The sequence below is a fragment of the Wyeomyia smithii genome, chromosome 3, assembly GCF_029784165.1.
Source record: "Wyeomyia smithii strain HCP4-BCI-WySm-NY-G18 chromosome 3, ASM2978416v1, whole genome shotgun sequence".
Taxonomy (NCBI): Eukaryota; Metazoa; Arthropoda; class Insecta; order Diptera; family Culicidae; genus Wyeomyia; species Wyeomyia smithii.
Genome location: NC_073696.1, coordinates 226,694,802 through 226,721,357, shown reverse-complemented (window position 1 = coordinate 226,721,357; position 26,556 = coordinate 226,694,802). Strand labels below are relative to the sequence as shown.

Sequence of the window (26,556 nt, the reverse complement as noted above, 5' to 3'; positions counted from 1 at the left end):
ATGAATTTCTCTCAAATGCTTTACGCCACTCACGCGCAAGAAAAACCGTTACTCCAACTGTGTGAGTGTACGAAGGTACGAATATGGGAAAATGTGAAGGATACTTGAGTGGCATAATGATGTATGAAAAGGCAGCCGTAAATCGGTTTCCTTCTGTTTACCTCAAGGAGCCTGTGTCGATGTAGTATGATTCAAGTTGTCATCAACTGCTCCTTCATTATTTCATGACTGTAAAATGTACAATAATATAGGTGTGGCAAGCGCGAAACAAAGCAAAAGACTTATTCAAAAGTACTGAGATGGTTGGAAGCACTTTGGTTTATTACTACGAGTGCGAAGGTTGAGCTTGCTTTATTTTCACTTAACCTCATCATGATTGAATATAATTTGAGTCTTCCAGCGACATTTGAGTTTTATGTTCAATTTGCACTTTTTATTATCGCAATTTGTTGTCGTAAGGTTATATCCACTTGAAAACTCATTTTAAAAGTTTTATTGTCTTGTAGCTCGTCGTGTGTTCGTTTGTATGAGAACTTCAATAGCATGCAACCTGGTGCTTGCTTTTGATTGTTTAATTATATTATAGAAGATTCCCGTCCAACTTTTTTTTCGTTAAAGTAATTTGTATCCAAAGATTAACAGTGTTGAAGATATTTTCCTGTAAGTAGTATTAAATTAATATTTTTATTCGAATATTTTTTGGCCATTGTAACTACGAATGTTATGTTTTGAAATCAATGAATTGCTAAATTATACGTCTAGCTGACAGTAGCAAAAAGCAAGACTTTCACTCTCACGCATAATTGTACCTGGAAAAAGCTGTCGAAATTTTTGCTCATACTTTCAGAACTGGAGATATACCTAAAGATAAAGATAAAGAGATATACCGTCATTGAATATTGATCAAAATTCAAAAAAAAATTTGTTGAAATTCGCTGGCTATCACATTTTCTCACCAAAAATAAAAGTAATCATTGTGAAATTTACAATATTGTTTCGTTGTTTTTAAAGCAAACAACGCCATTTTTTCGGTTCGTTTTTTTTTTAACGAGGTGCGCTCGAAACAACATCCTCCGGGTATTGTTTGCATTATGCAAATCTTAAGAGCAACATACTTGTTTGTGGGTTTCCTGCTCAGCTTTACAGGAAGTTGAATGAATTTCTGGTGGCAGTGAAACTCTACATCGGCGGAAGTGGATCGGGTAATAAAACAAGTGCTTCAGTGGGGAAAACAACTTAAATTTATTCAAGCAGCTACACATGTGCGGGGAACCCATGTTGTAAGGAGGTGTTCCGCAGCATGCATACTATTATTGTACGGTGTTGTTGTTCCTTACTGGAGCGTTTGAACCTCAGCTACGAGGCTGGCTAAAGTGAAACTGTCAAAATTGTAATCAAATTAGAAGCCATGGCTGAGCGATTTTGATAGATAGATTTTTACCCTACTAGGAAAGTTCTTCAAGCGGAATACGTTTAGAAAGGGGAACCATCCAAACAAACCTGTGGGGGTGAAGGGATCTACCAAGGTCAACTAGGACAGGTGGCTGAATGTTAACTCATGTAGGTGGATTCAAATACTTCAAAATGACCTTGTGTCATCTATTGGTTAACATTTTTATGCTGGTATATATCTGACGATGAACTTTTTCTTTCTAGCTAATTTTGATTTGGTAAGCAAATTGCTGCTGTACAGTGCCAGAACAACTCGATATTGTCGTTCAGTAAAGTTTTGCGTTGTTATCCTTTACAGTTGCAGGCGCCACTGCAGTATTGGCCCTGATGCTGGAGAAATCGTAAAAAAGAAAGTTGATGGTTGCAGAAGTGGAATACACTGGCAGGTGAGGTCAGTTCGGGCATATCGTGTAAAAGAGTCTCACTATTTTAACACAAATTATAATTAGCTGTTGAAAAAACTTTTTAATTGAGGTTTACAATGTTCTTGTATACGTGGAGAGCGAGTCTCTGTTCCCCTAATTTAGTTGAACATCTTTTCTATCCTGGCCAATCTAATGGTAAATAAAAAATATAGCTGAAGACGATAAAGCCGCATGTTAGACCATATTTTCACAATGTTCATTTACTCTCTGCTAAATGCTGTGGAACAAAATATGGTAAACTCTTAGAGTAAAAATTCTTGCATCCTTTTTTTTATGTCGCATAATTTTTTAAACAATTTAAAAAAAAATCTAGTTATTAAAAAAACAACATCACTGCTGAAGATCAACCACCGGATACACTTTCTTCCTCGCTGTATCGGAATTCAGAACCACTGACGAATGTCACTCACAGCTGGAGCTTCTCTGTTGTCTCAATGTTTCTGCAGTAGATAACATAACATAACTGAATAAACAGGATTCCTATTTATTCGTTACTCTCGTTACGCTGTGCAGATGCTGCCCAGCTGTCATTCCTTCATATTGGACCAAGAACACACACTTCAGTATCTCATCATCATCGCTTTCCAAGGGATATGAAAAAGCGGAAGGGATCATCATCGGATGAAGGCGACGCAGTGTCAGCGACAGATGCTGCTCCTCACGATAGATACATCCAAGTTCCGGGAAACGGCCGATCGCGTTATTTTTCTTTTACGATAACCGTCGATTCGGGCATATTTGTGACATTACTCAAAAGACTTATGTTTGTGTTTACTTTGACGTTCAGTACTGAATTCTAAAAAACTTTGAATTTGAATTATTTTGAAGCATCATGAACTAGCCATCTAAAGTGGATCCACTTGACAATAACCGATTTTTCCTGAAAATTGCCTACCAATCATATTTTCTTATGTCAGTTCAATGATGCGAGCAAATACATTGGATAGTGACGAGTACTTGCTAAGACATTCAGGACAAGAGTAAAGAGCAGTGCGTTAAAATCGATTTCTCCATCTCACAAAAACTCAAGAATTGCCCATAGGAATTTTATTCAGATATTCCATTCAACATTTTAATTTTGCTTACTTTTATTCAAAAGTGAAATTGTTGGTTTATTTTTATTAAAAATATTTGATTGTTCGAAAATGATGCCTCAAAACAAGTTCTATTTTCATTGGCTGCAAATTTCCACTAATCGAATATTTTTTGAAAATATTCTTGTTCCTATGAAAACATGGAGTTAGCTTACATTAGAGTTATTCTAATGATATTTATTTGAACAAAACAAGGAAAATATGTTTCCGACAGCTGATTGCCCGATAAGATCTTGGCTGATGACCGGATGTTTCACCTTAATGTTCTCCATACAATTGAATGCAATAGCCAATTACTCTGGGCTCCGTTGTGATTAAATCAAACTTTCGGGCTAAAAGAAAGTGATTTTCACGTGGAATTCCGTGGCATGATGTCTGCTTCCAACAGACGACTTGTTTTAGAAGCTTTGGTCGAAAATAAAACTTTTTTACTCTAATTACTTAATACAAATTGAAACAGCATTCCTAACTTGAAAGATATCTGAGAGGACCAATTTTTTATAATCCCTTTTTGTTTCCAAAATCATTTTTTTCAACGTCGTAGTTCTAAAGTAAATATATTCTTATAGCTGATAGACTAAGAATTACAATTCCACTTATCTTCAATTCGCAAAATCCCAATTTTCTACCGCAGCTAATTGATATTGTGAACACGCTGCACACTGCTTGTTGATTGACAGATTCGAAACAAATACCCTGCTCCGTCTCTCCGGTGCCGTCCCTTTCCGGGTGAATCCCATCGGGGATTATTGTCAGAAGGCGTGATATGTTTGTAGCAGGTCTGGTACAGGGCGAAATCCGAAACGAAAACTTTTTCTATTTAGGCAAAAAAAATGAAAAGGGATTCAAGGGACACGGTGGAGGTGGTGGTGGAACTGACTGTAGGTTCAATAGATCGGGAGAAAAAAACAAGTAGAACTGGGTACACGGTGAGGGTAGTCCTAGCAATCTCCCTTGAAATCCGGCCGGATGTTTTCATTCGTTGTTTTGTTGTTGTTTATGCATGACGACGACATGAGTTCTGATGTTGTAACAAAAAAAAGTGTCCACAAATTTATTGTTTGGGGCAAGGGGAGGCTATAAATTTTTAATCGAATTTAATTCCTATGACTAAAAATATATACAATCATGACTTCGCTTACCTTAAATCATGTACTTCATATCTAGAAACTTTGTATCCTATCGGCTTAACGAGCGTCTAGAAAACCAAAAAGAAAAAAAATATTTTAGTGCTGTAAAATGAATAGCTTGCAAAGTAGAGTAATCGTGAAAAAGTAAACATAAAGATACGATAACACTACACAGCAGTAAATAAAATTTTAACGCAATTTTTCACCCCAGGCGTGTCATCCCCGTGCATCGAAGCGAGAAAATGCAGCCAGAAAAACTGGGCTGCGGCAGTTACTAATTCATAATGGAGGCGACCCTTCAAACATAAAACAAAACGTTTCGGTCATGCGAAAGCCAATTGGGGTCATTCATTAAACAGGGGTTTCCCCCCGTGGTGGGAAAGTTACGGACAGACAAAATGGACTTCGGATACTACATTAACTCACGATCCGGCGCCCATCATTAACACCATCAAGAAGTGGCATCCTCCCGAGCGAGTGGTAAGGTGATGAATAAGCAACATTCGCCCGGGAAACCCACGGAGGTCAGTGTCGTCCAGTCCTGGTCGAAGCTGTAGCGCCCACCCCCAAAAACCGGTAGTCCGCCTTCAACCGGACGACAACGCATTTCTTTTCAATGCTGTTTGCACGATGATTGAAGGTCTTCTAAAATGACAGAACAAACATTGCGTGCTGGGACAGTTGGTTGCCGGCCAGGTGGTAGATACTACTACAACGAGAAGGTGTAACAGACAGGGAAATCGTTACCATTTCTTCAATTGGAAAGTGATCCATTCATTGCCGGAATATTCCGTGGGCACAGTGAGTGTGAGGCACGTCAAGGAAAAGTAAAAAATAAAACGACTTGTAAGATTTTATAGCCCCATTTCCGGGCGCCAAGCGGTACAATCATCATTAGATTTGTGCTTAGGTCGAAGGACATGAAGAAGTTTCTTTCTGAAACAGACCGGCCAACCAGTTTGATAGCTACTCCTCCAGGGATAATCAAACCGTCATTTATGTGTTGTCAGTTATAAATGTGGTGGCAGGCCTCGATTACATAATATGAGTATGTGTACCTTTTAACGGAACTAATCACCTTTCACTTGTTGGAAATGAAATTTTTAAGCTTAAGGGAAACTAAATATCATAGTGTTGGAAAAATATCAGAAATTTCAACATTTTGCAACTTTGCATGTAAAAACCGTAAATGCTGATAAAAATGAAACTAAATTAAGGCTCCAGTGGCACTCAGAAGATCAATGCGGCACCATTGTCTACTTGTAATTTATTGTCTCTACACGAAAAAGCATCTACTCAGTTTGCTAATAAATACGAACGTTTTCAAGAACCAGACAAACCAACAGAAAACGACAAAGCTGGTCACGTTGTTAGAATTAAAGATATTCGTTTTTGAGTTTCATTCACATTCTTAATTATTTTTTATGAATCAATTGCATAGTCACATCTTCAAATTAGTATATATTTTATGCATCTGAAACACGAAGCAATATATTGAGTAGGTTATTTTTATTTTATTTTATTTATTGTTTCGTGTTAATATAGTCCGAAATGAATATTTCAATCTACTTTATGGTTTTCGATTTTCAAATGGCAAACCATGAGATGAAGAAAATCCACCTACGCCTAAGATTTCCTTAAGATTGAAACAATACAGCGTAACAGTATTTTAAAACGCGCCTCCTTACGGCCGCATAATTTAAGCTTGAATCTTTGAACACGATCATCTAGATACAGTATTTCTTGAAAAAATAATTTTGCCGTGATTACGATTGCCGATGAGCTACTCAAATGATTTTCTTAATCTTTTTTATTTATGTTCATTATTAAAGTTGCCCTTGATTAATGCCTAAATTTATGCTGTTACCAAAAAAAATCGTTCATGATCGCAGAGAAGCTCAAAACTAAAGAAATTGTGTGAGCTTCATGATTCCAGTTAAACTGATGGACTCACATCGTAATCACCGCAAACACTACATGAGAACAATAGTTTCTGTGAAACAACATAGTCCTTCAAAAAGTTGTATTATCCGAAAACATAAATTTTCTGTAATAAAATAATCACTTCATATCTTAACAAATGAATGAACTTTTCCAATATTCGAGTGTCGAGTAAAAAGGTATATAAAAACTTAACGGCAAGTATTCCTTAAGTTGAAGACAAGTTTTCAAAACATTTTATGCGTTTGACTTTTCTTTTGATATAACGTATAGTTAGTTTAGTTCTTGCTGTTTTCTTAGTTTCAGCCTGATTTAGCTGTCTCACCTTTACTATAAACAGTGACTAAGCAAAATACAATGATAGAATGCAAAATTAAGCGAATGAACGCAGTAACTGTAGTTCATCAAACTAAGCTACTGAAGCTTCTTGGAACTAGAACAAAAAAAATGAAAACCGATCTTTCACAAAAAATTCATAAGTAAAATGTCCAGATGAATTAGAGAAAAATAAAACAAATTTTACAAAATTATCGTTGCCAAACTTAAAAAAAATTGAAAATTTCAAATCAATTCATCATTTATTATTGAAAAAAAGACAAAACCTGAGTTAATCCACCTAGCGGTCAGACCCAGCCTTTCTCATTCAATTTTTTATTTGTAAAAATAGATTTACATGAACGCTTCAATCCAATAAATGTATATTCACTCTTTAGGTTCTAAAATATTGATGTTGTAATCTTTACATATAAAAATGCAGTCACGTCTGTCTGTCTGTCTGATCCATATAGGCCCGAAAACTACCGAACCGATCGACGTGAAAATTTGTATGTAGGGGTTTTTGGTGCCGATAAAGGTTCCTATGATAGTTTGAGACCCCTCCCTCTTCTGGAAGGGAGGGGTACCATACAAATGAAACATAAATTTCTGCACAACTCAAGAACAAACCAAGCAAATGAAACCGAATTTGGCATGTGGATGTTTTAAGGGGCAACTAATATGTCCATAATAGTTGGATGAAACACAAATTTGTGCACATCTCGAGAACTAATCAACCAAATGGAACAAAATTCGGCAGGTAAATGTTTTTAGTGGTAACAAATATGTACATAATGGTTTGAAACCCGACTCCCTCTTCTATAAGGGAGGGATCCCATGAAAATGAAACACAAATTCCGCACAGCTCAAGAACCAATCAAGAAAATACAACCAAATTTGGTATGTGAATGTTTTTAGAGGTAACAAATATGTCCATAATGGTTTGAAACCCCTCCCTCTTCTGGAAGTACATGTTTCTTCACGAATTTCTGCACATCTCGCGAACTAATCAACTAAATGGAACCATATTGGCAGGTGATGTTTTTAGTGGTAACAAATATGTTCCATAATCGACCTCAGACAACATTTTGGATTGTAAGATGGCAACTTCCGGTTTCTGGAAAACAGCCGAAAATGGCCGATTTGCACAAAATATAATAATATCCGGATCTAGAATAATACACAGCAGCTAAAATCGACCACAGATAGCATTTTAAATTCTAAGATGGCGACTTCCGGTTTCTGAAAACAGCGTAAAATGACCAAATACCACCCAATATGAGTTTTTCTTTAACCAGTGTGCCGTTCAAATCCAGAAATTGTCTCCAAATGCCATTGTGAAATCCAAAATAGCGACTTCCGGTGTCGGAAAAACAGCGGCAAATGACCAAATACCACTCAATATGGGTATTTCTGGAACCCTAATGATGCACTTGAGCCACAAATCGACTTCAGACAACATTTTGAATTGTAAGATGGCAACTTCCGGTTTCTGGAAAACAGCCTGAAATGGACGTTTCCCATTAAATATATATTAACAAATTTGTTCTATAATCGACCTCAGGCAACATTTTGGACGATTCCCATTAAATATGAGTATCTCCGCTAAAAATTGATCACAGACACAATCTTGAATTTTAAGATGGTGACTTCCGGTGTCTGACAAACAGCCGGAAATGACCAAATACCTTTCAATATGAATGTTTTCGGAACCAGAATTACGCCCAGATGACAGAAATTGATTTCACAGGCAATTTTAAAGTCCAAAATGACGACAAATATCACCCAATATGAGTTTTTCTTTAACCAGTATCCTAATTACCATTTTGCAATCCAAGATGGCGACTACCGGTTTGTGAAAAACAGCCTAAAATAAACAAATACTATCTAATATGAGTATCTCTGGAACCAGAATGATGCAAGGAGCTAACAATTGACCTCAGGCACCATTTTGAATTGCTAAATGGTAACTTATAGGCAACAGTCGGAAATGACCGAATAATAGTTAATATGGATATTTCCGTAAACGTGATGATGCATAGAAACCAAACATTGACCCTGGACACTATTTTGAATTTGAAGACGACCACTTTTAGTTTCTGGAAAACAACCAAAAATACCTCCCAATATGGGTATTTCCGGTGTCAGATTGATGCCAGAAAGTCTGCTGACAATGACAGAATACCACCCAATATGAATATATTCAGAATTAAGGCGATGTACAGAAGACAAAAGACGAGGATGTTGTCATTTCGATAAAACCAATCATTTCAAACGATTTGTTATTTGACTTTGATCATATCCTATGGCCGATTCGTTGTGCATTTGCAGACTTCAAACAAACCGCAAGGAATCAATGAACTTGGAACGTTCAAATAGTACGACACCCCATTTAAATTATGTTGAGGCCACATATATCGATCAAAGCAGGTATAGTTTTAAAGAGTCTTTGAATTTTTCTTCTTTCCATAACTTTTGAGCCACATATCAAATTGTTATGAAGTATGTTATTTGTAAGTTTGAGAGATGACTCCTTCGTATGACACTAGTTATGTTCAAATAAGTCATGTAATCTTTGAGATAATAGACTTTCGTTGTTTATTAACAATTTAATACATAACGGTTGCTTAAGTTCGATTATAATCAAATGAAATGGGAACGTACAGGGCTGCCAAACTTTGAAACCACGTGTTCAATCATAATTCATCAGTTAACCCTTAACTAGCCCGCTCATCTGATAATAATAATCAAATCGGTTGTGTAGTTTCTGAGATAATGAAGTTTCGTGATTTTCACAAGTCGGCACGTTACAAATGAAGTTACAGTTCGATTACAGTAAAATTCAATAGGGTCTTCTGAGGCATCTAGACCATTCATTTGACACTAATTTTGTGGAAATCGGGTCGGCCATCTCTGAGAAAAGTGAGTGAGTCCAAGTAGTCTTCGGAATATGTTCCTTTGCATAGCTGGATTTCACATTTTTAAACATAACAGGCAAAGTAATAGTCCGATTGCAAAACAAATCAATAAGATCTTATGGGGCAACAAGACCTTCCATTTGACACTAATTTTATGAAAATCGGTTCAGCCATCACTGAGAAACATGAGTGAGATTAAACAGTCTTCAGAACACGTTTCTCTTCATAACTTTTGAACCACAAGTTCAATCTTTATGAAATTCAAAACTTAAAGGTTTTCTAGGTAGCCCGTTCTTTTAAGACCGATTTTGTTCAAATCGATTGTGTAGTTTCTGAGATATTGATGTTTCATGATTTTCACATTTTTAAACATAACCTCTAAACTAAAAATCCGATTACAATAAAATTCAATAGGGTCTTATGGGGCAACAAGACCTTTCATGTCGAGTGATATATGCCATTCGGCCCTTTGGAGCACTTTTTTACTTTCGGTTTTGCAAGTGATTGCTATACCTTTCTAGGAGAAAGGCAAAAATATAGTGAAAAAACGCAAAAAACTTAACAACTAAAACTCAAAACTTACCAAAAAAATTAACTATAGAATAAGTAAGAAACATAAGATGAACAATTTTTTTCTCCGCTCTCAATGTTATTGGCAATTTAACTATTAAAAGAAAGTGACAACATCACCCATTACAGTTTCTTGGAGAGATCTGAACAAACATTCCTAAGGCCAGTTTAATTGTAAGAGGAACTTATTTCGTGAAGAGGAGACTTATCGAAACTTCGTTCGTCCTGCCAATATCACGCCATAATTACAATTCCCTCCAGAGAACTGTGTGTAATACGGTTCTCTGGCAAGTCTTACGCTTCAATGCAAATTTTACTAATCCTGCAAAGTTTTTTTTCTTCAATTTTTGTTACAAAAAGCATGCGAGAATTGTTTTTGCAAAATTTTGAGTCCAATTTTGTCAACTGAACTAAGAAGAATCCATTCCATGGATTAGCAGATTGGTTCGGGTAACGCAAATAGGAAAAAATAATGAGAGAGAAAGAAATTGGAAATATAAAAAATACATATAAAAATTGAGAAAATGGAAGCGAAATGGGAAATTGTAAGGGAATAAGAGAGATAGATATGATAAAGAGAGAACAAAAAAAAGTTAAATGAAGAAAAGAGAAACGAAAGCTCAATAGCGAAAACGAGGGTTAGAGAGGAAAATAAAAAAATATTAGAAAGTAAAATGAAATAAAGAAAAGAATCGAAAAGATAAAGACAAAATAGAAATAAAAGTAGTTAATATGGAACAAAAAGAAAAATGGGAAAGTGAAATAAGAAAGAAAAACGGGAAATGGACTAGAGAACGGTAAGGGGCCATCCACATACCACGTGGACACATTTCTAACGATTTCGACCCCCCTCCCCCTCCGTGGACAACGGCCCATATAAATTCTAAATAAATTGTATGGACCGTGGACATTAGCCAAAAAACACCCCCCCCCCGCCCCACAGCTATCCACGTGGTATGTGGATGGCCCCTAAGTGGAAGAGAAAAGGCCAAAGGAAATAAAAAATTAAAAAGGGATACGAGCAACTGAAAAGGGATGCTGGAAAAGGAGGTAGCAAAAAGAAATAAAGAAAACAAATTGAAAAAAAAATGAAACTAGAAATGCGATAAAGAAACACGAAAAGACACAAATGGGAATGAATAATTGGAAAGGAAATAGGAAATATAAATGATATATAAAGAAATAAAAGGAAAGGAAAACGTGAAAAAGAAGTAGAAAAGGAGAATTGCAAACAGATTTAGGAGAAAGGAATGAGCAAAAGTAAAGAAAGAAAGATAGTTGACAAAAACAAAGTTTAGAGAGATAAATGGGAAACAAATTATTTCAAAGAAAAACGTAATAAGGAAAGGGGTAGAGAAGATAAAAGCAAAAAGGAAATAGAGGTAGGCAATGTGAAATGGAAAAAGAAATGGTAAAAGTAAACAAGAAAGAACAACTGGAGAGGGAAAAAAGGGCAAAACAATCAAAAAATTATAAAGGAACATGAGTAACGAAATAGAAATATTGGAAAAGGATATATAAAAGAGAAACAGAGAAGAAAAAATAAGAATAAAATATAAACGGGAAACTCTAACAAAATATACGAAAGGAGATTGGAGAGAAAAATGAGATTCGGTAGTGGTAAACGGAAATGAAAAAGAAATATGAAAAAAAACAATATGAAAAGAGAAATAGCTGTGAAAAAATAGGAGATGGTGATGAGAAAGGAAAATAAAAAAGAAACTTATAAAAGGGATAAGAGAAATAGGAAAAGTACATAGGAAAAGGAAATAGGAGTAGGAAGTGGGAAGAGAAAATGACGAGATAAATTGGATGAATGTATAAGGAAAGTAAGAAAATCAATTGAAAAAAGAAATGGAAAATGAGAATGATGAAGAAAACCACAGAGAGAGAGAGGGAAATCAGAAAGGTAATTGGGTTATAGGAAAGAAAAATAAGAAAAAGAAATAAGGAAGATGCTTGCAACATGAAAATAGGAAAGGAAGTCGAAAAGAAAAATAGAAACTGAGAAGGGAAAAAGAAATTAGAAATAGGAAGCAAAATAAGAAACGTAACAGGAAAAGAATCTAGAACATAAATATAAGAACGGAAAGATAAATTGAAAAAAGCCTTAATTGGCTCCGTAAAACATTAATTTGTATCGTGCCGTGTCAAATAAATGTTGTGTGAACAAAAAAAATTGAAAAAAGAAATTTGAAAAGGATTGAAAAGGAAATGGTTATTAGGAAAGGGAAATGGGAAAAAAGGAAGAGGGAAAGAGAAAACGAGGAAGATTAAGGGAAGTTGGATAGAGATATATGAAAAGGAAATAATAAAGAATATTGGAACGAGGAATGGGAAAAATACATGGGAAATGCGAGTTAGAATGGAAAACGAGAAAAAGAAATGGTGACGAAAGGAAAAATGGTAACAGTAAATTGAAAAGTGAAAAGAAATCACAGAGCAACATAAGAAGGCACAATAATGGAGGAGAACAAAAAAGGTAAGAATGGAAAAGAGATGTGATGAAGAAAATTGGTAAAGCATGTAGAAAAAGAAGAAGAAACGAACGTAGAAATTTAAAGGTGAAATGGAAGAATATTGGATTAACTGGGTAAGTGAATATAAATGACGAGTGGAAATTTTTACAAAACGAAAATCTGACAAATGAATACCAAATGAAAATTTTAATACATTGAGTTAAGACATACCACTAAACTAAACTAAACGATGAATTTATTAATTGAACATAAAAAAGGCAAATGAGATTTAAAAAGGGAATTCCAAATAAACGGGTCTTTGGTTTTGTTTTTTTTTGCCACGACCATCCGTATGATACCGTCTACTGAATAAAAATAAGGGTGAAATCTGTGTATGCTACCTTTTATACCAGGCTTCTGGGAGAAACTTACCACGAAGACGTGGCTTCGAAGGGAATGACATGACATAGGAAATACTTGTCTTAAAGTCATTCCGAAGTAGTCAAACTGTTTTCATATTATTGTTTCTGCTGTTTTGAGTAAGAAAGGTAGATCAATTGTTTTATTTGATTCAGACTCGGTCTACGTAAAAACACAATTAAAAAAAATGACAGAAAATGTTTTGTCAAAATTCAAAAGAATGTGAATATGCGAAACATCTTGCACATCATGAAATTATGCGACAAAAAATCGTAGCATCGTGGATCTATACACATTTTTTGGTCTGTGGTTTAGATTATTATAAATAACAACAAAAATGCAACCAAGAAACCAAATATGTAAACAAAATTCAAATTAATGATTACTAAAACAACAAAAAAACACAATAAATCAGTAACAAAACTGAAGACAAATAAAATAACCGCTACATTTTCAGCCAAACCGGGTAAAAATCTGCGCATTCTTAATCAATCCAAATAAAACTTGAAGAACTGGTTAGCTACATTATAACCCAATGAGGGGTAAATAAAATTATTTTCATTTTATGTCAAACAAACATCGTATGTCGCATACAAATTTCCATTAAAGATATTCCTTTCTTTCTTTACAGTGTTATTTTCCCCCGTCGTTTATGCCTAATATTGAGTTTACCTAATATTAATCGCTCATCACAGATACAGAGTCCAAGTATTTTCACTTAAAAAATGACTCCATTGTTGATCGATTTTAGAAGTCACATTGCGGCTGTGACCGTTCATTCATTCATTCCCTTGAAAAAGCAACCGAATAAATCCCTAATTTAATTTGATTTCCACTTGAAACTGATGCTGACGCTGTACGTTCGGACAAGGTGAATAATTGAATCTGAACAATGTGAAGCAGTATTGAAGCCCGCCTGACATACATCAGTTTCGACGGAGGTTGACGAGTTTGATCGCGGCTACACCCCACCATCCAACCGGCTTTCACCACCCAGTTCGAACCGGTCAAACGAGACGATAGCGAAACCGCTCCGGACGAGCTAATTAATTAATATGAATTAAGTATCAGCTTCCAATCCCCGCGGTACATCAATTCGTCTGAGCACAGACACCCGATGCAGCGGATCCTCTGCCGCTACTGTTACACACCATCGTTAATCATTGGATCGCTAGTAGAGTATAGTGTCTACTCGCGGTATCATCCTTTTCTTCTGGACAATATGGGATTCCGAGACAGCTACTCGTTCGCTGTTGATGGTTTCTTCTTCTTCATAGAAGCGTCGATGGTTTATTGGTTATAGCAGCACATGATTCATTTCAGAATAGAACAGACACAAGTTTGATTAAAAAAAGTGATTCCATTTTAGCTTCAGCTAATTGATTTATTTTCATCAAATTTTATATAGACACCCATCTTTGCTCAACCCAACTAGAAACCTGATTAGACAAACTCTTCTACGTCTACATTTATTTTTCAAAATAAACTTTTGAAATTTATGTATGAAAAGTTTTTCTAAGCTAAAAATAAAAATACAATACAGAAATGTCGGTAGAATTGGCATCTGAAAGAGTAAATATTAACATTTACAGTCTACCAGAAATAACATAGATGGCTTCAGATAAAAAAATAACATTATTTCATTATTTCATCTCGAATTATTCATTCGATTATTTATTTAGTCGAGATTCAAGTAGAATAACAGCCTGTCACGGATAGTCCTGTGCGCCGCCACGCCACGCCACGCCGCCGCCGACACTTTTACGCACGCCGCCGCCGCCTATGATTTGGACTCGGCGCGTCGCTGAAGAAATTTTTGGTGCGCCGCCGAGGAAATCTTCTCCGCGCCGATAGTGATTGTGTATGCTGGATTTTTTCCTGGTTATAGAAATACCGCAAATCACAGCCGATAAGGGAACACTCGTATAGGTATTAGGTAATGCGGAATTTGGAAATTCTCAATACCACTTCACCCCTACGTAATGCAATTTTGCATGGTGGCCTCACGCAGTGTAACACTTCGTTAAGTATTTTCCCTCTCCTGAGCGTGTATTTACGAATGTACCTAAGTGTAAATTATATTAATTTGTGGAAATTTGATACAATATTTGACAATAAATATTCAGACTTTTTTATCGAATGAAATCAAAAATATCAATGTCATTATCAGTGATTTGCTTCGTCAGTTTGCTTCGAGAAAATTGATTCAGTTATCATAACATTTTTTATTTATTTTTATGCAAATGTATTTTTTATTTTTATGCAACCGTATAAGCAGTCTAAAAATGTTCAAAAAATTTATGAAAAATGACTAGTGTTTTTTCATTAATTATTTGGTAATTTTCTTTAGAATACAAAGTTTTTTTTTGGAGATCAAAATGCGGGAATTCACTGAAAATTTTGCGCAAATTAAATAGTTGATCAAATTGCGCTGAAACAGACATTTTTGTAGATAGTTTTTTCGTCAACATTTTCAAGCACGACTATATTTTTTGCTGATTTCTCGTTAATTTTTTATTTTTTTTCCTCTGTGCGGACTCATCACTGCGACCAGAGACATTCGATCTATTGTGACATTGGCCAGGTGTTTTCTGTACTCCGCACTTCATATTATTGGCAGTAAATGTACGCTTTTTATTTATATCCGTGCTTGTGTGGAGAGTTTACCCTTTCGTTTCAAGCTTACTGCTCTACTATAACGAGCCTCTTACTATTCCGCCAATATTGCCAAATTACAATTCCCAGGAGTGAGACTACACCTAACGTTCCCCTCTGGCCATTATGTCTAGATGAAGGAACCTTATCGAAACGTTCCTCGTGCCCATACCGCCAATTACAATTCCCTGGAGAGGATTAATATTCCTCAGAACAGTTTTATTATGAGAAAGACTTATTTTGTCAAGAGGGAGGAGTCTTAACGAAACCTCGTTGCTCCTACCAACACCGCGTCACAATCACAACTACCCGAGGAGGACTTAATGCTTCACCTCTGGTCAGTTTTATCCCAAAATTCGCAATAGAAAATGAAGAAACTGTGGTGTTTACCGAAGAGCTCTATTCGATTGAAAAGAGTTTCCCATTTTTTCAGTTATTCCATGGGTAACCTAACAAAATATATGAAAGTTAAAAACGACTCTCTAACGTAAGATTTATCGAATTTTCCCAAAGGTCTACGGTTAATCGAAATCAACATATCAAAAAACTATCTATCTTTTTTCCTAAATTGAACGTCTCTGGGAACAGTATTCCATGTAATTTTTTGTTGTGGGCTCGTTGATGATTTTTTTTGGGATTTACACTTGTTTGTACTTTCTCTGCTTGGTTTATTATTTTCTGGTTAATCAATTGTTTGTTTACTTGATATCTTACCAATTTTATTTCTATTTTTGACATTCTTACAACTCTGACGCATACATTTTTATTTATGAACGTTCAATTAAAAAAAATCGAACATGAGAGTACAAAAGCACACATTATGCGCAATATTTTATAAGTGGTAATTAGTGTCACGCCGATACACGCCGCCGCCGCTGATAAAAGCTAACGGCGTCACGCCGGCGCGCCGATCGTCGCCGAGGTAAAATGTTTTTTACGCCGCCGCCGCCGGTGATATGGTCGGCGCACAGGTCTAGTCACGGAAGAAAACTATCACCGAAGCCATCAGCTTCAGCCATCCTCGAAGTCACTCATTCAACGAAATCTTATCTTGTAGAGTAGCGTGTGTCGTGTCGTGTCGTGTCGTTGATTCAGCAGAAGCCGTAATGGGGGCCAACTAATACCGCAGTATTCTAATTGTGACTTCAATCGCTGACCCTTCAGCTGCCTTTTGCTACGAATTCCGCATTGTTCACCACATGCCTAATTTCGCATGTATCATAGACATAGCTACGAAATTGCAAGTAAAGGAGCAGAGCCCCAACTGGACGGATTAGTCGGAAACGGAAATTTGTTACATCCGTCTCGAGGCGGCGGCACGCTTAGCGTGACGAGTAATGCAAAGATTGAAGGCAGTGACAGAAACGTGACAATCGGATTTTCTTGTTATGTTGCTTGCTGTTACAATAGCCGATAAAATCACAGTCAGAGGCCCCATCCACCAAGTTCAATGGCCATTCCATTCCGGCAGCGCTTTGCTAAGGACGACGAAGGCAATGGGCCTTTCGGTTCGGCATTACTTAGTGGAGATTACATTTTTCTAATTCCGCATCCATGGCAGACTGAATTGTCTAGCAGGACCGAGAATCGCGGTCACTCTCTTGTCTACATAATAATAGGATGGAACCTAATAACTCCCTTCTCATCAGAATATAATGGCCTGGTGTAAATTAGAAAGTTTACAGCCGATCAACGTCTTTTGATTGGATTTGATTGACCTTGCTGGTTCAAAAGTAGAATAATTGATTGAATTTATTTCTTTTTTCAATCTGATTACGTTTATTTTCTGGATACGATTACCATAAAAGGACGGTATTATTCAAAATCCAACATGCAAAGGCATTCGATACAACAACAGCATTCGCTTAATACTAACAAAATGCTTTAAAATTTGATTACAACCCTCCCGGGACCGTCCGGGACAAATGTATTCAATTCAACGAATCACACTGGAAAACTTTCAACCCCGTGTAAGCGGCGAAGCAAATCCCGTGGGGAAACGATATCTGCAAAGGTTTTATTTATTTATGGCGTTACTCGACCAGCAAACGACGACAATAACCATCTCCAAAAGAGCCAAGTATCTGTTCTCCCGTTTAGCTATGGCGAACTTTTTTCGTCACCCTCCACACGCATACCATCGGACGAGAGTCTCGTGTGGTGGCTTCTATGGATGGTGTATGCCCCCCTAAAGTTCGAAGCCGAACGATTGAGATTATCGCGAATGTCGCTTTTCGTCCCCTCCGAAAACCCGGTGCCAGCCAATCCACACACACACTCAACAGTGATCCGGTTTCCCACGGGTTACTCAATTTAAAAGTTCATAACCGCCTCCACCAAATCCACCACCATGACCACCCCTGCAAATTGGTTTTGACTCTGCTCGCTTTTATTGCATTTTATTCTCTGCATGAAGTTCGCCCCGGGTTGATTGGTGAAATTTTACGCTATGCAAAGTGAGTTTTTCTGTTGTTGAGTTTGAAGAAGAAAATGTTACACTCTGATTATGACGAGGTTGATATTACTTTGCTGTGGTATGAATGAATCATTTATATTGAGCTCGAGGCAATAAACACCGTATCGGGGATAAGGGAGAGTTTCGAAATTTTGGCAGCTCAAAGGTAATATATACATAATTTATCGAAACATTGGGAGAGACTATTAACGGTGTTTACAAGAGACGCTTTTAAAAACAGTCAAGTTTATAAATTTTCAAAACAACATAAAATTTACATTCTTAGTTATAAATCTTCAAGCTCAAGGAAAATAAATGTCCAATTAAACATTTTTTATCGAGTCACATTTCCACGTAACCACGTAAGCTTACGAATTTTAAATCAATAATTAACAGACAGATAAATTATCTTAAAATCCTCACTGTTTTTAACCTAGTTTGTTTCTATTGATACTAGCTAATCTGACAGACACTGTTCTGCCTATAATTATTGATGAATCTTATTTTGTTTTAACCCACGATGGATAGATTCCCGGCAAAATTGTCTTACGCTCGTTGAAACCTAAAACCGGATTAACTCCCACGAATGAGTAATCGTAGTAAATGGATAGGAGAGATAATTGACGGGTGGCCCAAAATTGCAATATGACTCGAAACCTAAGGGTTCACCATATTTTTTTCAAAAAAAAAAACTAAAAAACCTGTCTTTCTACTTAGCATTCCCTAAGGTTTCCAAACATAATACAATTTGAGGCCATCGTATCGCTCGCACGCAATGGTGAATCAGTGGTTTATAATACATAACTTTGGAAAAATTTCACGAAGTTTGTAAAAAAACCATCGTATGATCGAGTCCCGACTGATATGTTGAAAATGTACCATTTGGGCTTTAGTTTTTTCGTAGCAAAAAATCTTCACGTGTATGTACAGTCTTTCAGCTCGACTACTTATCTGAACGCTTTAAAAATGACACTTTAAGGGATAATATCCACCAAAAAAAAAATTTTTTTTTGTCATTTTTTGCCTTTCTCCTAGAAAGGTATAGCAATCACTTGCAAAACCGAAAGTATAATAGTGCTCCAAAGGGCCGAATGGCATATATCACTCGACTCAGCTCGACGAGCTGAGCATTTTCTGTATGTGTGTGTGTGTGTGTGTATGTGTGTGTATGTGTGTGTGTGTATGTGCAGATTTTTATTCTCACTCACTTTTCTCAGAGATGGCTGGACCGATTTTCATGAAATTAATTGAAAATGAAAGGTCTTGTTGTCCCATAAGACCCTATTGAATTTCATTGTAATCGGATTTTTAGTTTAGAGGTTATGTTTCAAAATGTAAAAATCATGAAACATCATTATCTCAAAAACTACTCGACCGATTTTAACAAAATTGATTTTAAATGAACGAGCTACCTGAAAAACCCTTAACTTTTGAATTTCATAAAGATTGAACTTGTGGTTCAATAGTTACGACAAGAAACGTGTTTTGAAGACTACTTAATCTCACTCATGTTTCTCAGAGATGGCTGAACCGATTTTCATAAAATCAGTGTCAAATAGAAGGTCTAGTTGCCCCATGAGACCCTATTGATTTCTTTTGCAATCGGACTATTACTTTGCCCGTTATGTTTAAAAATGTGAAATCCAGCTATGAAAAGGAACATATTCCATAGACTACTTGAACTCACTCACTTTTCTCAGAGATGGCTGACCCGATTTCCACAAAATTAGTGTCAATTCATAAGTCTAGCTGCCTCGTAATACCCTATTGAATTTTACTGTAATCGGACTGTAACTTCGTCTGTAAAGTACCAAAACGTGAAAATCACGAAACTTCATTAACTCAAAAACTACACAACCGATTTGATCAATATTATCATCAGATGAGCGGGCTATTTAAAGGTTAACTGATGAATTATGATTGAACACGAGGTTTCAAAGTTTGGCTGCCCTATACGTTCCCATTTCATTTGATTATATTTGAACTTAAGCCACCGTTATGTATTAAATTGTTAATAAAACAATGAAAGTCTAATATTTCACATGACTTATTTGAACATAACTAGTGTCATACGAACAAGTCATCTCTCAAACTTACAAATAACAAACTTCATAACAATTTGATATGTGGCTCAAAAGTTATCGAAAGAAAAGAAATTCAAAGACTCTTTAAAACTATACCTGCTTTGATTGATATATTTATAGGGCCTCAACATAATTTAAATGTGATTTTGTACTATTTGAACGTTCCAAAGTCATTGATTCCTTGCGATGTGTTCAAAGTCTGCAAATGCACGACGAATCGGCCATAGGATATGTTCAAAGTCAAAAGACAAATCGTTTGGTTTATCGGTTTTATTGGTTTTATCGAAATGACTACATCCTCTTTTGGCTTCTGTACATCGCCCTAATTCTGAATATATTCATATTGGGTGGTATTCGGTCATTTTCAGCAAATTTTCTGGCATCAATCTAACACCGGAAATACCCATATTGGGAGGTATTTAGTTATTTTGGTTGTTTTCCAGAAACTAACAGTGGTCGTCTTCAAATTCAAAATGGTGTCAAGGGTCAATGTTTGGTTTCTATGCATCATCTCGATTACGGAAATATCCATGTTGGTCATTTTCGACTGTTTCCTAGAAGTTGCCATTTAGCGATTCAAAATGGTGCCTGAGGTCAATTGTTAGCTCATTGCATCATTCTGGTTCCAGAGATACTCATATTGGATGGTATTTGTTTATTTTAGTCGCCATCTTGGATTTCAAAATGGTATTTAATATAATTTCTGGCCTCTGAGCGTCATTCTGGTTGAAAAAACACCCATATTGGGTGTAATTTGATCATTTTCGATTTCAGCTGCTGTGTATCATTCTAGATCCGGAGATACTCATGTTAGACGGAAATCGGCCATTTTTGGCTGTTTTCCAGAAACCACAAGTTGCCATCCTACAATTCATAATGGTGTCTGAAGTCGATTTGTGGCTCCAATGCATCATTACGACTCCGAAAATACCCAAATTGGGTGGTATTTGGTCGTTTGCCGCTGGTTTTCCGTAGCCGGAAGTCGCCATATTAGAATTCTTTGGTATCTGTGGTCGAATTCTTTGGTATCTGTGGTCGAATTCAGCTTCTTGTGGTCCCCGTGGCTCTGTGGTTAGCGATGTCGAGGATCTTTTTGAGGTGGAAATTTTCTCGACTCAGCACTGGGGCACGGTGTATCGTTGTACTTATCCTACACATGCAAAATGTGCCAAAAACAATATCCAAAATGTTGCCTGAGGTCGATTATGGAACATATTTGTTACCACTAAAAACATTCACCTGCCAAATATGGTTCCATTTAGTTGATTAGTTCGCGAGATGTGCAGAAATTTGTGCAGAAACATGTGCTTCCATAAGAGGGAGGGGCGTCGAACCATTATGGACATATTTAATACCCTTTAAAACATCCACATGCCAAATTCGGTTTCATTTGCTTGGTTTGTTCTTGAGTTGTGCAGAAATGTATGTTTCATTTGTATTCGACCTCCTTTTCAGAAGAGGGAGGGGTCTCAACTATCATAGGAACCTTTATCGGGACCAAAAACTCCTACATACAAATTTTCACGTCGATCGGTTCGGTAGTTTTCGAGCCTATATGGACCAAACAGACAGACAGACCGGACTACATTTTTATATGTATAGATTACAACATCAATATTCTAGAACCTAAAGAGTGACATACATTTATTGGATTGAAGCGATCATGTAAATCTATTTTTACAAATAAAAGTTTGAATAAGAAAGGCTGGATCTGACCGCTAGGTGGATTAATTTAGGTTTTCATTGGCTTAAATCATGCTAAAACTATTCTAGAATCAAAATCCACATCGCCCAAGTACTGATCCAAACTCGCTGCATCAAGTTTCAACCATTACGGCGTCTCTACAGCACGTATTTACTCACAATTTCCATTTGTTTAGTCGATTGGCCGTTCTCGTTGTGTACGTTCTATGTTTGAGTTTTTCTATACTTTTTAACTGTGAGTTATATTCAAAAGTACTTAAATATGAGTGACAAGTTTGAGTTTTGCGTGGGATCGGACGCCAACCGCGTCAAAGTCGCTGGTCATCGCATGTCTAATATCGTGAAAGAGGCTAGGCGCAGCCTTACATCAGATTAAAAACCTAAATTAATCCACCTAGCGGTCAGACCCAGCTTTTCTCATTCAAACTGATTATTTGTAAGAATAGATTAACATGAACGCTTCAATCCGATAAATGTGTATTCACTTTTTGGGTTCTAAAATAATGATGTTGTAATTGAAGTATAAAATATGAAATTTGATGTAATGTAAATGCTCAAAAAATAGCGAAACAAATGAAATGACTCTTAATTTCGAACAATTCAATCACGTGCGATATCGGGAACATTCAAAAGGTACGATACCACATTTAAATTATATTGTGGCCACATATATTGATCAAAGCAGGTATAGTTTTAAATAGCCTTTGAATTGCTTTTCTTTCCATAACTTTCGAACCACATATCAAATTGTTGAGAGATGACTCGTTCGTATGACACTAGTTATGTTCAAATAAGTCGTGTAATCTTTGAGATAAAAGAATTTCGTTGTTTTATTAACTATTTAATACATAACGGTTGCTTAGTTCGATTATAATCAAATGAAATGGGAACGTATAGGGCAGCCAAACTTTGAAACCACGTGTTCAATCATAATTCATCAGTTAACCCTTAACTAGCCCGTTCATCTGATATAAATATTGTTCAAATCGGTTGTGTAGTTTTTAAGATAATGAAGCTTCGTGATTTACACATTTCGATACATTACAGACGAAGTTACAGTCCGATTACAGCAAAATTCAATAGAGTGTTGTGAGGCAGCTAGACTTTTCATTTGACACTAATTTCGTGAAAATCGGTTCAGCCATCTCTGAGAAAAGTGAGTGAGTTTAAGTAGTCTTCGGAATATGTTTCTTTTCAAAGCTGGATTTCACATTTTTAAACATAACAGGCAAAGTAATAGTCCGATTGCAAAAGAAATCAATAGGGTCTTATGGGGTAATTAGACCTCTCATTTGCAATTAATTTCATGAAGATCGGTCCAGCCATCTCTGAGAAAATCGAGTGAGATTGGGAGAGCGTTACATACACACACACATACACACACACACATACAGAAAATGCTCAGCTCGTCAAACTAAGTCGATTGATATACGAGATTCGACCCTTTGGAGCACTTTTATACCTTTGGTTTTTTCAGTGATTGCTATACCTTTCTAGGAGAAAGGCAAAAAAGGAAGAAAAGGAAAATAAAGCCCAGGAATGACAACTTTACGGCACAGGGATAGCTGACTGAAGGTAAAAAAATATTAGGGGCTTTTTTATTGCGCTTGTTGAGATTTATAGTATTTTGAAACTTTGAATGCGTTTTTCTCAAAACCAAGTTTTTAAATCGGCGATCAGTAGAACTGAAAAAGTTTACATCCGATCGACTTGAAATTTTAGCTGTTGCTTCTTCATTACATTATCTAGTGAAGTACACACGATTTCAACGATTGATTGACAACAACAAAAGTTATGAACAATTAAAGTCGATTTTTGAAGTAGAATACTTCTCTCAGGAAGTTCGGCCACATAGGGGTTTGAAATGAAAATCTAAAACCGAAAAAATTGAAAATATGTCCAATTTCAAATGCCAATAAATTGGTTAGTATTCGATGGATTTCCTTCGTTCTTGCAGCAATAGATTGGAAAATCTTCTAAGATTCTTCCCAAAAGAAGATAATTGTAATTTTATTATTCACACTATTGTACTATTAAAAATAGTCAAGCCTTGTCAAAACGAAAAATTCGACCTCTGATTGGTCGTTATATGATTGCTTCCCAAGCACGGTCGACAGAATCATATACCTTGCAATTTAAAACAAGCTATTTGGCCTATATAAGAGCCTGTTTCAGCCGAAGCCGCTCATAATAGTTCTAGACAGCGACAACAGCAGTCGTCCTCCCTTAGCAGCAGCACTAGCAGTGCAGTGGATACCAGCGATGGCAGAAAGCGGCCACAGTTGTGGCGTAGCATTGGATAGCGCACTAGTTGCAGCGGATTCCAGCAACGATAGCAGCTGGGCAAGCTGATGCAGGGACAGTGAATACCACAGGCAGCGTATAGCGGCCACAACTGTGGCATGGCTATGGATAGCGACCTAGTTGCAGCGGATCTCAGCATCGATAGCGACTGATGCAGTGAGGCACTTCAGTGAATTGCAGTCTTTGTGCGATAGTGGGCACTAGTAAATGCATTCAATGAAAAGTTGACTCATTTTGACAACTCGTGAGCCGTCTAGTTTTGAGTGTTAAATCAGCTTTTCACTGTTTATTTTATGACAAGGAATACTTTATTCGCACTGTCACACAGTGGTTCGATTTGTATGGCAAGGGCGGTCATAAATCATTTTTTACAGTATTGCTCTTGAAAACTACTGATATTGACAGAATTAGGTGTTTTTCATCCAATCATCCAATTTTCTGGCATTGCCATTATTATGCATGCATGATAGGGTGCCAATCGAGTATAGGGAAAAGTTTGACCATTGAATTTCAAAATACGGCAGCTTTCAAAAGTTTTGCCTGCTCGAAAAAAGACCGTATGCAAAATTTAAGCTCAATCTGGTTTCGTTAAGTGAACCCCAAAGCGATCAAAGTTTGGTTTTTCTTTTTTTACGTTATTCTTCTGGAATAACTTCAAAAAAAATTTGATATTTTCCCAAGTAACTCCCGTATTTCAACACTAAATATCAAAATTCGAATATAGACAAACATTTAAGAACAAATTTGTAAATCTGAGCTGAATGTACCACAACCCTTCTAAGAAAACTATGTAAAAAGAATGAAATTCAAACGAAAAAGTAACCATGTTTAGCCGCTTGTCATCGACTAAGATGCAAATACCTGCAGCTGAAACCTTTAACTAATCATTTTTATGTCCTAAATCTTTCGTTTGGTGGTAATTTGATGATAGTATCTCGCGCGGAACACATTTAAAAGCTTACATGAATTTAAGTATGGGTGGTGCTCTCTGACTTTATTACTACGTTCCCTCTTACGACTAATTATGATTACAGTTTAGCACATACCTATCCAAACAACACCGCAATAGCAAAACAAACCTGTTTTCTGAAGGCTCATTATGAAAATAAACAGATTAAGCTATTGAATTTGTTCTACAGCGGATATGTACACAATGTAAAAAAACACGTCTGTTTAAGTTGATTTTGCAAGTGTCAAACATCTTCTCTTATCTCGTGCTCAAAAGTAAATTGTTCATAAAATAGGCCAACAAAAACAGCTTTTCTGCATTCTCAGGTCTATAACCGATCCATTTAATCAATAATAGCCAGCAAACAAAACAACTTTTTTTCTATTTTTGGCCTATGAGCGAACCACTGTTTCGTTTCTGAAAAGGATCTGGCATCCCTGCTGCCGTGTCATGTCGCGTTTTAGCTGTGCTGCTACTAATTCCGAGTTTTTCTAGTGTTTAAAGCATCAGGGACGTTTTTCGCTAGTGTAAAGTGTGGAGAGCAATGATAGGTTTGCGGATTGTATCGAAAATTTGTGCGGAGTTGTGATTTAATGCATTTGTCCGGGTGATTGATTCCGATAGTGAAAATGCGGTTGGTTGTGCGATGTTTTCTACCCCTCCAAATTTCGCGTTCGCAATTCAATCTTCTTCTGTGTGTTATGTTCAAAATAGAAGTGTGTGTATGAGTGGTGATCTATTCGCAAACTGGCCGCGTTGGGCGTGTTGTGTACGATAGTGATAGTGATTGAATTAAAGTGTGCAAAGTGCAACAATCGAGCATTGAAAAACATTCGACATGGCTGAATGTGAACATGTCTTGAGTGTAAGCAGGATATCGCTAGTCCGTTCATCGAAAAAGTACGTGGAGACCGCTTTACTTCGATTCGACACGGCCAGCACGGCCATGTGAATGAAAGCAGGAAGAAAGAGACAAAACTTGCTAAGTATTCCTGAATATTCTTTTGTATTATTAGATGGTCGTGCGATGTATTTGCGAGAGCGACAATGACAGCAGTCCGGCAACATAGCTTGCGTTGATATAAAGTTCCTTGTGGGATTTCCAATAGGATTTTTTTTTCTTTTAACTTGTTGCATTGGTGCTGGTGAAAGATGATGGACGTGATGCACAAATGATTGTTTCAATTTTGTTGTATTGTAGGTGCTCATGTTTACGACACAAGTATCATAAGGTTTGCTGCCAAACGCGTTTTGTGCTGTTATCTTGTTTGATTTTTCTAGCTTTTGAGCAGATGTTTCAAATGGACATTTTTATTAGTGATTGGGATCATAACTGATTATGACTAGTTTGGCAAGAGTGTCAAAAATATAGGTTATATTTTGGTACACATGTATATGGTAAGATTTATATTGGACAATGATATGTCGTGTATTTCTATATATTCATTTCATCCATTTTATTTAAGCACAACATAACGGACACTTTCCATACATTGAACAAAACTAGATAAATTTTTCATATACCGCCATACAAACATCATTGCATAATATTAGGGGTCTTCACATCAAGCTCGTATACGAATACCCAGCCGTAAACTGTGTATCTTCCATTACTCGTCAATGGAGGTGAGTATTTTTACGGCTGGGTATTTGTTTACGAGCTCGACATGAATACCCATAT

The 26,556-nt window shown here is 36.4% G+C and overlaps 1 protein-coding gene across 9 annotated transcripts in view; it reads right to left on the bottom strand.

Moving 5' to 3' along the window:
• The window catches only part of LOC129729745 (soluble guanylate cyclase 88E), a 149,316-nt gene that overhangs the window by 69,652 nt on the left and 53,108 nt on the right, over positions 1-26,556 (bottom strand). For all 9 annotated transcript variants that reach the window (XM_055688554.1, XM_055688560.1, XM_055688555.1 and 6 more), the window contains one exon: positions 4,114-4,169. The gene's annotated coding sequence lies outside the window, so the exon portion shown is untranslated. The remainder of the gene's footprint in view (positions 1-4,113; positions 4,170-26,556) is intronic.